The sequence below is a fragment of the Maniola hyperantus genome, chromosome 11, assembly GCF_902806685.2.
Source record: "Maniola hyperantus chromosome 11, iAphHyp1.2, whole genome shotgun sequence".
In the NCBI taxonomy this organism is placed as follows: domain Eukaryota; kingdom Metazoa; phylum Arthropoda; class Insecta; order Lepidoptera; family Nymphalidae; genus Maniola; species Maniola hyperantus.
Window position 1 is genome coordinate 12,825,226 of NC_048546.1, and position 11,612 is coordinate 12,836,837.

At 38.2% G+C, this 11,612-nt stretch overlaps 1 protein-coding gene across 3 annotated transcripts in view; it reads right to left on the minus strand.

Annotated features, from left to right (window-relative positions):
• LOC117986487 (uncharacterized) overlaps nucleotides 1-8,233 on the minus strand; it is a 176,207-nt gene extending 167,974 nt beyond the window's left edge. For 2 of the 3 annotated variants that reach the window (XM_034973323.2, XM_034973321.2), the window contains exon 1: nucleotides 7,952-8,232. The gene's annotated coding sequence lies outside the window, so the exon portion shown is untranslated. Of the gene's footprint in view, nucleotides 1-7,951 lie in introns of all 3 variants that reach the window. The other variant, XM_069501708.1, reaches the window with a different exon arrangement.
• Between the last annotated feature and the right edge of the window lie 3,379 nt (nucleotides 8,234-11,612).

The window sequence follows — 11,612 nt, forward strand, 5'->3', positions numbered from 1 at the left end:
CGTTCACCATAAACGCTGAATATACAGGTTTCCAACTTTTGAAGTTTAAAGAAAAAACTTGCAAAAATAAACAACCTGCTCCTTTAGGCAACACTTACTTAACTTACCCGCTCTATAATGTAAACTCGATGTAATTAATTGGCAACTAAATACAATGTGATTAATGCCTAATTAAACTTTTATGTGACACAATAAAATATTTCGCCAACACTAAAAATTGTCTACCATTCCATCAGGCAAAAGGCAACTTTCCATTACATCTTAAGCGAAAGCTCATGGACATGTGCATTCTGCCAACTCTCACGTATGGTGCTACGACTTGGTCCCTGACAAACTCTCAAAAGTCCAAGCTCAACGTTTGCCAAAGAGACATGGAACGCAGCATACTAGGTATACAACTAGCAGATCGCGTAAGGAATTATATATATGCTATACGTTCCAAAACGCGAGTAGCTGACGTTGGCCTTGCAGCCGCTTTACTCAAATGGGACTGGGCAGATCATGTGTGCCGTATGCCAGATGAGTTACGGGCAAAATCTGCTTCTTTTTGGACGCCCCAGAATCATCAACGCCAGCGTGGTCGGCCGAGGCGACGTTGGCGTGATGAATTAGATAACTTCACAGTTACGTGGCCTGAAGAGGCACGAAATAGGAAATTGTGGAAGGATCGGAGGGAGGCCTTTGCCCAGACGTGGCACAGCACAGGCTGATTTAGATTAGATTAGATTCTATCAGAAGCTATTTTCAGAAGTTTAGTTGTTTATCGATAAATGTTAGCCAATAGGCTACTTGACACTTTTTTTAAGTTGGTCTTAAATGGTTAATATTTGTCCTATTATATCAAAAAAATTAACACTATATTTTTTTGCGCCCTAAAAACCGTAAAACTTTAATTTAAAAATATTTTTTTCTTAGACAGGTAAAAACACTGTCGGCCATGTTTGGCCGATAGATTATCTGTGCTCTGACGTCATGCATTTGTAAACAACAGCATAACCTCCCAAAGTTTAATAAACATGACTTCTATACTAGTTTACATGAAAAATATAGTAATTATCGTTATTGTATCATCCAAGAATATAAAAAACGCATCGATAAAGACCACAGGAAAGTTGTGAATTAGAGTGCCCAGTGAAATAAATATACGTAACACGCAAAGACTTGCTTAAAGGGATCCTATATGACTAACGACTTCAACCCAAATTTATTTTTGCAAAGATCACTTTGTTGTAAGTCTTACTTAATAACTTATTCAATTTATAACGAGAAAACGATATTTTTTTACGTTTACTATGAGTTTTTAGAAATATATAAAAACTAGCTTATGCTCGTGACTTCGCCCGCGTGGACTTCATAAATTTCAAACCTCCATTTAACCCACTCAGGGGTGGAATTTCAAAAAATCCTTTCCTAGTGGATACCTTCTCTTTACCTACAAAGAACACACCCACCAAATTTCATGTATCTAGGACCAGCTGTTTAGATGTTTAGGCTGTGCGTTGATATATAAGTTAGTCAGGACTCTAAATTTTATATATATGGATACTACGTTAGTCCCCGCGTGACATAGGGATGACATTTCTTTGTTTACATATTTACACTTTGTCACATCATGGCTGACAGCGTTTTCTGCGTTTCAAATAAAAATAAAAATTGTATTTTTTTAAATTGGATTTATATATCCATCCTGCGTTTTTAATAATTGTTATTGATATATTTCGTTGTCTTAAGCAAAATACTATAATAAATAATCATTTATTGGACGAAATTAGATATGAGTCAAGTAGCCTATTGTGGATGGGCATACTTCACACCTTTAATAATATTATAGAGAACTCTCGGGCATACAGGTTTCCTTACAATCTTTTCCTTCACCGTAATATTTAATTACATACTAAAGCAAGTTATATTTAATTCCTTAAGAACTTGCTTATTGAAAGCCGGCCGAAAACTCGGTCCATATAGCGTTTCAGCAATCGCCCATCGGCCGCCCTCTTTCATTACTAAAAATCGTAAGCTTAACCCGTATTTTGCAACCACATAACGTTCAATTTTATCAAGATCCCTTTCTACTTAAACTATTAAGTACTTATGCCTAATTTGAACCAAATAGTTATCTTAACCTGGTTAAACAAGCGATAAATATAAATACATATAGCATACATATTTCAGATGAAAATTGTATTAGGGTTGTGTAGAGCCAGTCAGTAGAGGTTTTGAAGATGTTTGGTTTAAAGATTTAAGTACTTAAGTACCTACTTATCGATCTGAACTGCCATGAACGGTAGGTCAGTTCCAGTTACCTACTTACGCTAGAACGCAATGACTTCATATTAGATAGTACTTAAGCTGTGGGAACTAGACCACAAATCCTCATTAAGATTTATAGTTCAGGCAGATCGGTTTAGGTAGAGCAATGAGATATTGATTCCGGTTTGATTCAAAGCGCAAACATACTCGGTCTTACCACAAAAAATAAACAAGCGCTAAACGCGTGTTCTTTTAAACCTGCATGACGGATTTCCCCTACAGAAACTGTCAAAAGTCAATTCAGTTATCAGTTAAACTTTTCAATTTTTTATGGGGTAGGTAAAGACTGTGGTGTGCTGAGTTGTCACGCGAGAGAAGGTGATCATCTTAGAGATAGTATTTTTGTACTCTGTTTATACTAGAAGACGTCTGTCGTGGCGGGCAATCGGCGGACTGATAGAGATAGGGGTCTCGAATATAACTTGCACATTATCTATGCGACACACAAGGTATGTTTCTGCTTCTCGGACAATGAGCAAGCTATTGAAACCGAAGGAATGCCTGCGCTTTAGCGCCCGTTCGAGTTCGAGGTTGATGCAGTACCCGTAGTATAAAATTTTACGTCACACCAAACGTTGCTAGAATTCGAGAGTCGAAACACTTCTGCGTTATAGTAAACTGGATCTTAGATGCCTTGTTTTAAAGCTCAAGTTTGTCAACACATCTACAGCCAGCGCTCCAAGCGGAAACGTTGCGAAATTAAAATCAGTGGCATGGAATTTTTGACTTCAATTCAAGACTCTTTAGGTCCATTTTACTTTGATGTTATTGTGTTTCGATTCTCGAATTCTAGCAACGTTTGGTGAGACTTAAAATCTTATACTAAGGGTAGGTACTGAAATCAAAACCTCGGACTGAAATTCACTCTTATGTGATGTGCGTTCAGGGCCAAAACTCGGCAACTTTTGCATCGGTGTCATGAGGCAATGTACGGCAATGTATGAAATGGCATGGGTGGCAAAAACCATGAAGCTAGGTAACCTGTTTACCTATCGGCTATCATCAATCTTCAAAATATACATGGATATTCAAAGACCCTGAAATATAAAGATTAGAATTTAGAGGATTTCCAGGAGACAAAATATGATCGAATCGTTTCGAGTCAAGGCCTGTTGCTCGTGTGGCGTGTTCACACAACATTTCTGTTTTCTTTCAGTCTTTTTAACCAAGGCTGAGTTCACACCAGCTGTCCAGCCAGCCTTGGGGTTATAATTGGTCTCAAGTAGGTTGCTCCAACTAGTAGTAAAGTTGTCCATTAGTGCGCCAACTCTGGTTGTTGGGGTTGCGCGGAGTCTGGTGCACCATCCTCTATGGTTCTACACCGTTACTGTTTTTTTTAATTGTACAGACTAGCGCTTGGCTGCAATCAGACCTGGTGGCAAGTGCTGCAATGCTGCAATGATTCCACCATTATGTGCGCTAGTGCTCCAGGTGTGATTATGCTATCTTTGGCAATGCTTAGATGGCGATTAGTCAAACTTCACAGCCCAGTAATGTGTTTGCAGCCTCAGGAGCCTAAAGTTAAGTGTCGAAAGTAAATCAAAATTGCGGAAATATCTTCTAGTTTACTTTTATAATCTCTAGGAGATGAGTCAAGCTTTCTCCGAATTCACCAACAAATTGATGGCCTCATGATTTGGCGCGCTGCCATGGAGTATTCACTCGAAATCTGGTCAATATGAAGGTCAGGTATTTTAGATTTGACGTATGCACATAGGATTCATAGAGAAATACTTTTTTTATCGTCAGATTTAATAAAGCAAAAGCAAGCCAACTTTGGAGTACTCTTACACGAGTGTACGAGATAGGCAACATTCAAGGAGTCATGGAGAGAGTCAAACAAGTAGTACAACTGAAATGACGATCACACCAGTCTATGTAGTAGCCCCTAAGAAGAAAATGCTTTTTTTTACTGGCTGTATATGATTGAGTCACTCAGCGTGCGATGGAGTGAACCATGCTTAGAGTTTTTCTACGTGATCAAATCAGGAATGAGGAGATCTTAGAAGAATCAGAGTAGCCAATTTAGCTCAAAGGGTAGTCAAGTTGAAGTGGCAATGGACAGGGCACTTAGTCCAAAAAACTGGTAGACGTTGTGTTCCCAACTCCCAAGCTACTAGAATAATGATGTCGCACCAGAAAACGCAGCGTTGGCAGACCTCCTAGATGGAATCCTACCTGGAATAACCTGACTATTCATAAGCACTTTTAAAAGTTTACATGAATAAAAAAACATTCTATTCTATTCTATTCTATTCTGAATGATGTAATTTTAACGAGTTGCAGGGAGCCGTTTGATTTAGGCGGTGCAAGACTGCAGCGTGTGGCAGTCTTTACAAGAGTTAATGTCCAGCATTGAAAGTCTATCAATTGACGATGTTGTTAATGATACGTGAGAATACGTATTGGTAGATAATATGAAAAGTTAAATTCGATATTTTTTTGTTCAAATATAAAACAACATGAAGAATTCAATTTTTGCAATATTCAAGTAAAACTCATAATATTGTTCAATGGTAAAACTGAACCAACGTTCATCGTTGTTCAAATGTAAGTACAAATCAATAATGTTTACATCGCATGTTAGAAAATAAAAATATGGCACATTTGTAAACCTATTACTGCCAACGGCCAAGTGCTAATTATTATTATATTCATGAAAACAAGTGCAACACCCCTAATCATCTGTGTTTATTTATTGACTAGCTGATGCCCGCGACTTCGTCCGTGTGGAATTCTTTAAGTAAAAAGCCTATGTCCTTCCCCGGGATGTAAGCTAACTCGGTACCAAATTTCATGAAAATCGGTTGAACTGTTGGGCCGTGAAAATCTAGCAGACAGACGGACAGACAGACACACTTTCACATTTATAATATTTATGGATAAGTAAGTACATATAGATTTTGCATCGTATTTACCTACGTCGCATGGTGTAAAAAACTAAAAACACAATAGCTAGGGCACAGTCTGGGCACAGCAGACGGTTCGTCACGCAATCCCATTCCCCTAATATACAAACTAGGTACTAAATCATAAGACAATGGGCTCATAAATATTGAGTTTTATTGCTATCTCCATTATTATATTTTCTTCAGTTTTCCTCTCCACTTTTAATTTGGGTACCTTAAGTTAATTTGTACCTTAAGTTAAGTGGGTTTAATTTGGGTAAGTCAAGAGTGAATAGGCATCTTCTAGGCAAGAGCGCTCCATCTTAGGCTGCATCATTACTTGCCAATAGGTCTGCCTGCAGCCAAGCGCTAGTCTACTTTTTAAATAATTTTTTTTTACAAAAAAAATTAAAACCGACTTCGTTACACAAACACTAAAAATTGAAAAATAATTTAATTTATTACCGAATATATTATGTATACAAGAGTTAATATAGTTCCATAATAATACTTTTTGGTGCCGCTGCCAATTAGCTTTAGCTGCGCGAATCGTCTAGACTTCATATTTTTATGGGATTTTTTTATTTCACAATTTTTAGTGGCCCCATGGAATTATGCTATGACTGGTTAAAAGTCTACTGTTTACTAAGCTATTACACTGATCGCGAGCAATTTACTCTTATCCGTTGAGGAGTTCCAGTATCTATCTTCGAAGATGTTCATCAGATCTTCACCAAATTGAAATGGGACCAACTTTGAAGTATACCCTTTCAAACAAAAAAAGAATTTTCAAAATCGGTCCAGGCGTTTTTGAGTAATCGGGGAACATACATAAAAATAATAAGATGGATGGATAAGATGGAAATCTTGTTACCCCGTTAAAGTAGGAATGGTACATGACAGCTTTATTAATTAAGCCGTAAGGGCAAATATGTAAATTCCGCGATAGGTCGAGATGGCAATCGGGGTATGAGGAGGGGGGATACCCCGCACACCCACACGTCACCCGCGCCTGCCCGCACTGGGTTAACTTGGGCGTTCCCACCCCGATTGCTATCACGATCGTACTATGGATACGAGTACCTAGGTACAGTACGCGCCCGAAAGTAATGTACATCGGCCTTTAGAATGACATTTCGGCTTTGTAGAGCGTTGTCTCTGTCACTCATAAGGTATATGACGTTTTGTCGGTCTCACGACCGAGACAGTGCTCTACAAATCTGCTATCACCTTCTAAAGGTCGATGTACATTACTTTCGGCCGCGTGCTGTACCTACCTGTGTGGTAAATTTTTTATATGTATTATGTAGGTTAATAGCTCTGATAGCCTAGTGGTTAGGACGTCCGCCTTCTAATCGGAGATCGGGGGTTCGATCCCGGGCACGCACCTCTTACTTTTCGGAGTTTTGTGAGTTTTAATTAATTAAATATCACTTGCTTTAACGGTGAAGGAAAACATCGTGAGGAAACCTGCATGCCTGAGAGTTCTCCATAATGGTCTCAAAGGTGTGTGAAGTCTACCAATCCGCACATGGCCAGCGTGGTAGACTATGGGCAAAAGCCTTCTCACTCTGATTGGAAACCCGTGCTCTGTAGTGAGCCGGTGATGGGTTGATCATGATGATGATTATGTAGGTGAGCCCTACAAAAATTATTAATAAAGATTTATTAGATCACAGGCTTGGGTTTGCTATGCTTGCTATATGTTGCAAGCGTAGGATGTAGCACTTGTGTAAACATCCAAAGTGAACGTAGCATCGTACATAATACCTATATTTAGGTATACCTACTTACTGCATGCACCTACCGCGAAAACCTAGGAAAAAGTTTTTCATGTCAAAAAACCTAGTTACCACACCCTAGTTAAGTAAAGTCTCCAACGTAAGAAGACAATACGATATAATAGTTTTATATAAGTATAGTATATAGTAGTCTGCCAATCCGCATTGGGCCAGCGTGGCAGACTATAGCCTAAACCCTTCTCACTCTGGGAGGAGACCCGGCTTAGTAGTGGGCCGGTAATGGGTTGATTATGATGATATGAATGATACGAAATGTCATTCTAAAGGCCGATGTAAATTATTTTCTGCCGCGTAATCTACTGTAAGTAGATACCTACTGTAGAGGCATGCGGCCTCTTCTAAGACTGGCAGCTGTAAAGAAGACATTTCACATCGCAGCTGCCACTTAGAACGGAAATTTGAATACGGAGCGATTCGAAAATCCTGCGGCCCTGGGCGAAATCCAGGGGCCACATTCGCTCCTCAGATACCAAGACCGACACATCACTGTCGAGCACCGAGCTCCAGCTTTCTTGATTTCGTCTGGTCGGAGACAACCAGTTGTGTTTTAAATTAATTGTGTTTATCCTGAATTATATCTTGTAAATATGTGAGCAGCCGTTTCATTCATACTCCGTGCTACCACACTACCTAGGTAAAAACTGGGATAGCGTAGTGGTAAAGACTTTGGCTTCCTATTCGGGGGTTGCGAGATTCGATTTCGGGCACGCACCTCTACCTTTTCAGCAATCAAATAGTGATTGTTGTTTTAATGGTGAAGGAAAACATCGTGAAAAAACCTGCATGCCTGAGATTTCCATAATGTTCTCAAAGATGTGTGAAATCTATACCAATCCGTACTTGGCCTACGTGGTGGACTAGGGCTTAAATCCTTCTCATTCTGAGAGGAGACCTATTCTTAGTAGTGATGGATGATGGTTGTTAGTTCTATAAAAATTTCAAAAAAATCACCTTTCAAAGAAGAGCCCTCGTTTAATCCTTTCTATATTGCCGAACAATTTATCACCAAAGACATCCGAAACGCACAATTTGAATTAGGAATTCCGAACGCGGCAAGTCCTTCGTCGTTTCCCTTACAAAAAAAAAGTAAAAACTAATATGGCGTTTTGTAAACAAATCACACACACACGCGTGTTTTAGTATAAATAATAATATAAATATAGGATTAAAATTAGTTGGTGGGAAACCGGCGGACCGCGCGGAGTGGACGTCGAGACTGGCTTGGGTCGGTTTCAGTGGGCGGATCTGCCGAACTAAATATAAGCTCGCGTCATTCAGTAATGAAATATTTGAATTGGCCTATTTTTTTTTTAATTAGGTAAACACCCTGAATCGCCTTTTGCAATGCTGTATAGTCTCGTTTGTAATCTAACATTAGATTTATGGCGATTCTTTGAGAATAGATCATGTGGCCTATTTTTTCCAAAAGCAAAATGCAATAGAAATTCAGCATCCATACGGCGGCTCCGGGGTTTGATCGCAGTAAGTCTGGCTTTTCGGAGATATGTATGTATGTACATACGCTTTATGTGCGTACATACAACCTAAATATCACTTGCTTCATCATCATCATCATCATGATCATCATCAACCGATAGACTTCCACTGCTGGACATAGGTCTCTAGTAGGGACTTCCACACGCCACGGTCTTGCGCCACCTGAATCCAGCGGCTCCCTGCGACTCGTCTGATGTCGTCCGTCCACCTAGTGGGGGGTCTTCCAACGCTGCGTCTTCCGGTGCGAGGTCGCCATTCCAGCATCTTGGGACCCACAGTATATGTAATGTACTCTGTGGGACCCACCGAGTAGCTGTGTTGGGACCCCAACGTCTATCGGTTGTACGAACTATCTGCCCTGCCCATTGCCACTTCAGCTTCGCAACCCGTTGAGCTATGTCGTTTACTCTCGTTCTTGTACGGATCTCCTCATTTCTGATTTGATCACGTAGAGAAGTACGTAAATATAGTCTTCAGGTATGAGTATTGCCAGTTGCCATATACACACATGACACAGTACAAGTTCATTCAAATTTGGTCCTTCGAACCGGATTTTCTTGCTCAAAACTGATGACCTAAAAATATCACACGCGGACGCCAGAAAGAAATTGTTTACTATAAGAATATTGTTCACGCCTCTCGTTCCTCGTTTAGACATTTGATTATGATTAAGAATGCATTAGGGTTGCACTGATTCTCTAGCTATATCAGGAACATAATCGATATTTAATAATATTTTACTGTTGCGGTTTGTTGCAGAACTTGTTTTCTTCTATTGTGTAAATCGTCGACTTTCTTATCTAGTGATAGGTTAATTTTATTTTAATAGTTATTTGTTATGCAAGGCTGCAAAGTTGTTATTTTGCCGCGAGAGTTTGTATTGAATTCCGAGCCAGCGAAGGATTCTAACGTTGAACCGCGAGCGAAGCGAGTGGTTCTTTCCTGAGCATAGCGAGGAATTCAAAGGCTCGAGCGCAAATAAATTTGCAGCCGTGCGAAGTACACAATTTTTCATCAGTCAGTCAGTTTCCATTTTCAAGTGAATATGAATTATGTAAGTTTGAAAAATATAAAAATCGTTTTTTGGAGTAAATTACCATTCAACAATAATTTGTTTTATTACTTTCCCAATCATCATTTGGTCAAAAAAAAATTAATGGCACGTCTACGCCTCGTTATACATTTTCTTTGGCACTTAACAAAATTGGCACTTATTATAATATCATATTATATCGCTTGACTTGATATCGTTTTTGTGCGCAATGATACTACATAGTAGGTAAATAAATTACTATCGGAACATGTGCGCATTTTATCTCATTTAGTTGAAACCTGAGCAATAGTCCCATTTTTTAGTACATTGAACTGGTAAATTAAACTATCTACCAACTTATATTACTTATTATTAACTCTCGATTACATATTGACTTTTATTTATTAGGTATTGTCATTAATCTTTCGAAGTAGATGTTCGCATGTAAGTATCATATTCATAGCTCAGAACATGGATTATTATAATATATTTAGTATATATAGGTTTTATAAATTCTGCCAATTCGCACATGGCCAGCGTGGTAGACTATGGCCAAAACCCTTCTCACTCTGAGAAAAGACCCGTGCTCTGTAGTGAGCCGGCGATGGAATGATTATGATGATAGGTATTAGATAATGCCTACGTCTTAGTTTGCATGCATTTAGGTTTTTAAAATCCTGTGGGACCTCAATGATTGTTTGGGATAAAAAGTAGTCTAAATTCATCTATGCAAGCTAGCTCTGTATCTTTCATTATAATCAGCCAAGCGGATAGGCCGTGAAAAAAGTATAACAGACAGACATAGCTAACAGCTATACAGACCGCAATTAAGGATAATAAGTATATGCATGAATTCTGTATTCTGAGAACAAAAGTAGGCCTGTACCTATCTGTTTGTATCTACACGAATATCTAGGTATAAAATCTTAGTTAAACAAAACCAGATACCTACCTAAATCCTTGGAAATTCCATCCTAGAATGCATTTTCACTAGTCTACCTATAGGATGATACCTATTGATGATTAAACGAACTCACCTGTGTGAAGTTCTATCACAATTATATGGGTAGCTTTATTCGTAAAAACTATTCTCTGATTCTCTATCGATAACATGCCATCCTTATAATTTTAGTGTAGGTGCCGAAAAGAAAGTTCAAATAAACAAAGCTTGAAATAGAACACCATTTCATCAGCCTTTAAAAAACGCCATTTTAACCTAACATCTAAATTTTGGTTGATTTTTAGTCAAGAAATATATTTTTTCGCTGCATCAGTTTTCAAATATGTATACTTATTTTGAAATCAACAGTATATATCTACCGAACTCTCTGTTTCTCTACCTATTACGTTTTATGAGATACAGCTCATTGGAAAATAGACGGATGGACAGGCGAATGGACAGCGGAGTCATAGGTTGGTCGACCCAAAGAGTGCCAACGGGACCCTACGGTACCCTTCCATCGGGTACGGAACCCTAAAATTAGTCTATATATTAAAACGCCTACAATTAAAGCAGGAGCAAACATATCCTTAGGCGGATTGAAATTTTATTTTTTATTTTTTACAGCTTATAATAAGTGCTTTACTTAGCCTTAACATTACCTAGGTACCTGCTGCTAGCTGATTACAAGATAAGGTGATAATTATTATAATGAAATATTCATTAGGTACCATAGTTCATAAAACCCACCTTTTGTTATTTTCTAAAATAACGTAGTTATAATAAAGCAAGTTAAAAAAAAATCATAACTAGTTACGCTAGCATATACAGATGAATCTACAATCAGTTCAAATAATTCCCCGTATGATAAAACATCTAGGTATATGATTATTTATGAAGACCGGAATATCTTGTAATCTTCTTGAAGCCAAGAAATGAATCATCATTTGAATTTTGAATTCCTTTCATAGATTTATCAGCAGCAGGAAGATTGCCAGTACAAAAAAAAACAGCGTTCCTTATTCACAACATGACTTAAGTAAAAAAAGTTTAAATTGGATTTTCAGATATTTTATTAAAATTGGATAAAATTTTAATTGTTTAGTCATATGTTATTAATTTTTTTACATCAACTTTAGGAT